We start from the raw sequence: 6,208 nt of genomic DNA, 5'->3' as shown, positions 1-6,208 counted from the left end.
TCAGTGTGGGGACGCTGCCGGCCATTGTCACCCCATTGTAGAGCAAGGTTGTGATTCCCCAGCCGTGTGGGTACTCCTGTGGGCGGCAGCCTGCCAGCCTGAGGCACCCATGTGAGCGCCCGCCCAGGGCCACCCGTGGCCACCCACCCAGGCCACCCGCGCGGCCACACCCCAACCCCCACCCCGCCCGCCAGCTCAGCCGGTGGGGTGCTATGACGTCATGCGCTACCCGTGGCCACCCCCAGGCCACCCAGCGGCTCGGCCCGGCCCGGCCCGCGGCCACCCACCTAGGACACCCGCGCCGGCCAAACCCCACCCCCCTTCTCAGCTCGGGAGGGGCGCTGTGGGCCACGCGGTGGCCACGTGCCTTGGCCACTTTCCCGGGACAGCCTAGGGCCACATCTTGTCGACGCATGTGGAGCAAGCAAGCTAAGTGTTGTCAGCTAGTGTGGTAGTGACTTGGGAAATGAGGAAATAATAAGGGAAAGAGGGCAGTAGAAATGATAGGACTATTATCATTGTGATGCATACCGGTGGAAATTCTCGGTAAGAGTTGTCTCAGAGCCTCGCCAAGCTAGAAAAGCAGCTGAGTGACAGCTGTCAGTAGGGCCAGGTGTTTGATAGGGGCCGTACCTGGAGATAGATATTATACACGGGACCACACTGTATATATGGTAGACTGACTAGAGTATGTAACCGGTCAGTGTAGAGATTTACCATATAAGTGATCCAGCCTGTCGATTCTATATAATCGTTCAGACTGGATTAATGCCATAGAGTACCGTAAAATTATAATCATTAGAGGTAGTTAGTTACGATTACTTGGTGATATAATTTTCATTGATTATGTGAATGCCATTTCTATGTGTTCATTTGCATGTCTATGTACTGTGTTGTGTGGTGAGTCAGTAGATGTGATTGCTGACTGATTGCCTAATGATGTCATTAGCATGTGGGGTATGCTGACGGCATCATTATGTTGCAGGTTTGTGCAGTATTGTTTCAGTTTATACGATATTATTGCCCCAGGAACTTTGTTGAGGGTTTAAGGGACCTCTAGGATTATTCAGGGGAATTCACAGTACTTAATGAGAGCAGGCAATTGATGGGTTAATTTACTTGCTGAGGTATGTGTGTGTTCACAGTAGTCCTTTGCAACGGGTGCAAGAAAAAGAGGGGGGCAGTAATATTGGTAGACTTTTGTGTGTTGCACAACCGTGTGTCATTATTGTGTGGGCACAGTAATTAGCGAGTTGCAGTAGCCGCAACCATATGTGGGCAGTGCTTTTATGATGTTGCATGCCATTGTAGTGTGACCTATGTAACGCTGGGGTTACTGTGTTTCTTTAAGTTGTGTTGAGGACTTAAGGATTCAGTGAGTTAATTAAGTAAAGGCGTAATTAACTGGATAAGGGATGCACACTTAGTATTGTGGAGTGAGTGAGGGCTGTTAAGAGAGAACAGTGTTGAGCTAGAGTGAGATACGTCTCGGGAGCATATAATTGTCCGTGTGACAACTAATTGACCACTCTAGCTAATTATGTAATTAGCCTTCTCATCATGAATTCACGTAGTGGGAGAGGATCTGTCAGTATTTGTGTTAATGTAATATGCTCGAGACTAATTACCTTTCAGGGGTATAGCAATTAGTGGCTCAGGTTAATTAGTGGAGTAATTAGCATTGGAGAGCTCTGGTGACTTGGTAAAGCGAGGTCATGGAGCTAGCATAAATCGTTGTATTAATCATATCCTGTCTGAGGACAGTGGATTAGTGGCACATCTTGTTAATTAGGGTAATTAACTCCTTTCCCGTGAATTCAGTGTTTGATGAGACCTGCTTAGGCAGAGCTGAGTGAGACGTATTTATGGATGATTAATAATCGGTCCTGGTGACAGTTAATTAATGACTCAGAAGTAATTAGGGAATTAATTAGGGTAATTAACACTCACTAGTAATTTTTTGACACAGACTGTGGAGAAGCTCCCAAGTTAGGGTAGGCTTAGTTAACGTAACTCAATGGGGATGTAATTAGTGGTCCGTTTGACCTTAATTGAGAATTACTCACTGAATACTTGCAAGGAGACAAGTGTGATGTAATATATGTTTGAGTTATTGTTAACAAGAGAAAGTGTTAAAGATTAATGTAGAGTATCACCATGTTGTTGTCTAGTGTGAGACAATTGTTTGTGATTACCGTAGTACTTTGTTGCTGACTGCTGCGATCAGTCAATTAACGTAATTAATCACTTAAGGCAATTTCTTTTGGTTGTCGTCTGGTGACGAGAGTAGAGTCATCTAGGGATCTGTGGAGCTGTGTCCCAGAATCCCGCCTTGCCTGTCTTTGTTACTGTTTACAACAGGGCAATTTCTTGTGGGGAGTTGCAAAGAGTGTTCACACTGGGTTGTGATAGGGGGGGGGTCACTGTTAGACTACCCTCCTAGTTACGTGGGTCTCTCCTGGGGGGGCGGGAGGACCCCTATGTTTGTGATTATAGTAGCTGTCAGGGAAACCGAGACACTATTGATTGCATGCTTGTGTCTATATCTTCAGTGGATATCGTTCATTTGTTCAGTTAGTTCACTTGTTAGCCCGAAGTGTCAGCAAGATGGAGGCTGCTGTCACTTCTCGAGGGGCTGTTGAATAGCCGTGTTGCAAATGCCACTTGATGTACAATAACGTAACCATTCGCTGTGGTGTAACTTAGTCTGTGATATTTTTCTTTGATTTGCAATATTGCGTCATCAGTGGGCACACCTGTGTTCAGGTTAGTTCAGTATGCAGCCTCACAGCAAGGGTTGCTATTTAGCTGTTTGTTATCGTGCCACTGGATGGACATTAATGTAACGTAAACTCGGTAATGTAGTAGTTAGTCTCTTGTTATTAATAAATTGTTATGTTATAGAAAACGGTCTTTGATGTCAACCCTTCAACCATATTATTCCACCATATTTCTGCATATTATTAAATGTTGATGTGATCTTGATAAGGCGGCTGTTCTTGTGAATTCGAATTCCAATTCATAGCGCCACATCAAATATAAATATTTGATTGTGAGAACCCGTCGGTTACCCTTTATTAGTTTTAACGTCCTGTTTAACTAGGAGGAGCCAGCGGCCTATTGTGGACAGGTTTTCACCCTTAGTGGTGGAGGCCTGGCGGTTTGCTCCCGCTTTTCCTTTTTTCTATTGGACTCATGCTTAACTGCCGTGAGCAGACTTTAAACTTGTAGTCCACCTCCTAAGGGAGGTAGGCATAGAGAAAAATCTCACATCCATATATACCAGTGTTACTTAAATGTTACCAGTCACTAGGATATTTCCAATAATAATAGTATTGAAAGTGCGGTGCAATTATAGACTCACTTATATAATGCTCAAAGGGAGATGGAGGGCGCACTTAAACACATCAGTAAAAATTATTAAAAGTGTACTATACTAGGATACTTCATAAAACATGTAAGGAAACGGGCATGAATATATATATATATATATATATATATATATATATATATATATATATATATATATATATATATATATATATATATATATAAATATATATATATATATATATATATATATATATATATATATATATATATATAAATATATATATATATAAATATATATATATATAAATATATATATATATATATATATATATATATATATATATATATATATATATATATATATATATATATATATATATATATATATATATATATATATATATATATATATAGATAGATAGATATATATATATATATATATATATATATATGTCGTACCTAATAGCCAGAACGCACTTCTCAGCCTACTATTCAAGGCCCGATTTGCCTGATAAGCCAAGTTTTCATGAATTAATGTTTTTTCGTCTACCTAACCTACCTAACCTAACCTAGCTTTTTTTGGCTACCTAACCTAACCTTACCGATAAATATAGGTTAGGTTAGGTTAGGTAGGGTTGGTTAGGTTCGGTCATATATCTACGTTAATTTTAACTCCAATAAAAAAAAAATGACCTCATACATAGAGAAAAGGGTTGCTTTATCATTTCATAAGAAAAAAAATATAGTAAATATATTAATTCAGGAAAACTTGGCTTATTAGGCAAATCGGGCCTTGAATAGTAGGCTGAGAAGTGAGTTCTGGCTACTAGGTACGACATATATATATATATATATATATATATATATATATATATATATGTTTCATTGAATATGACCGCATATTCTGTATTTATTACTTTTTGGTTTAGGGCTTCTATCCCTCTAACTATTTTCTTAGCATCAGGGCTTAATTGGAATAGGAGTTCTCCAAAACTCATTTTCGTACTTTTAAGGTGAAGAAAAGAAGTGATTTACTATAGAGTGTATTACACTTATTTGTATAATTTGCACGACGTTTCGAACCTCCATGGTTCATTCTCAAGTGAACAGATCTTACAATACTAGTTGATTTTATACCCGCATTAGGTCAGGTGATAATACAGTCAAGGTGAAAAACATGGGGGGATACATAAGGGATAAACATAGGGGCTGCAGAAGGCTTATTGGCCCATACGAGGCATCTCCTATCCAAACACAAAGATTAATCCAGTGTAATTGGCCTGTTATGTTGGACATTGTCTTCTGTGTTGGCATCGATATGTTCTTGTCTTGTCCTTACAAGGACAAGACAAGAACATATCGATGCCAACACAGAAGACAATGTCCAACATAACAGGCCAATTACACCGGATTAATCTTTGTGTTTGGATAGGAGATGCCTCGTATGGGCCAATAAGCCTTCTGCAGCCCCTATGTTTATCCCTTATGTATCCCCCCATGTTTTTCACCTTCACTGTATTATCACCTGACCTAATGCGGGTATAAAATCAACTAGTATTGTAAGATCTGTTCACTTGAGAATGAACCATGGAGGTTCGAAACGTCGTGCAAATTATACAAATAAGTGTAATACACTCTATAGTAAATCACTTCTTTTCTTCACCTTAAAAGTACGAAAATGAGTTTTGGAGAACTCCTATTCCAATTAAGCCCTGATGCTAAGAAAATAGTTTGAGGGATAGAAGCCCTAAACCAAAAAATAATAAATACAGAATATGCGGTCATATTCAATGAAACATGTTTGAAAGAAAACCTGCTGCCAGTATACACCAATATATATATATATATATATATATATATATATATATATATATATATATATATATATATATATATATATATATATATATATATATATATGAGAGTACCATGAGAGTAAGGACAAGACAAGAACATATCGATGCCAACACAGAAAACAATGTCCAACATAACAGGCCAATTACACTGGATTAATCTTTGTGTTTAGATAGGAGATGCCTCGTATGGGCCAATAAGCCTTCTGCAGCCCCTATGTTTATCCCTTATGTATCCCCCCATGTTTTCACCTTCAATATATATATATATATATATATATATATATATATATATATATATATATATATATATATATATATATATATATATGTATATATATATATATATATATATATATATGTATATATATATATATATATATATATATATATATATATATACATATATATATATATATATATATATATATGTATATATATATATATATATATATATATATATATATATATATATATATATATATATATATATATATATATATATGTATATATATATATTTTATTAAATATGACCGAAAAAGTAAGATTAATAATTCTAACACGAATTTTCTCAATCTTTCGTACATTATGCTTCACTGTTGGAGGTAAATCAAAAATCACTTCTCCAAAATTCATTTTTATTTCTAGTCTGACGCGACACGGGCGCGTTTCGTAAAACTTATTACATTTTCAAAGACTTCACAAATACACAACTGATATATATATATATCAGTTGTATATATATATATTTATATATATATATTTATATTTATATATATATATTATATATATATATATATTTATATTTATATATATTTATATATATATATATTTATATATATATATATATATATATATATATATATATATATATATATATACTACTCCAAGCTTGTACTAAAGAGGCACCCTTCTTGAGCCCGGATGGGCATATGTATAAGCAAGTAGATGGGGTCGCTATGGGTTCTCCCCTAGGTGTCCTGTTTGCAAACTTCTACATGGGTACCATCGAGCAAAAAGTC

Source organism: Procambarus clarkii, chromosome 33, assembly GCF_040958095.1.
Source record: "Procambarus clarkii isolate CNS0578487 chromosome 33, FALCON_Pclarkii_2.0, whole genome shotgun sequence".
In the NCBI taxonomy this organism is placed as follows: Eukaryota; Metazoa; Arthropoda; class Malacostraca; order Decapoda; family Cambaridae; genus Procambarus; species Procambarus clarkii.
Note: the sequence above shows the minus strand (reverse complement) of the source record.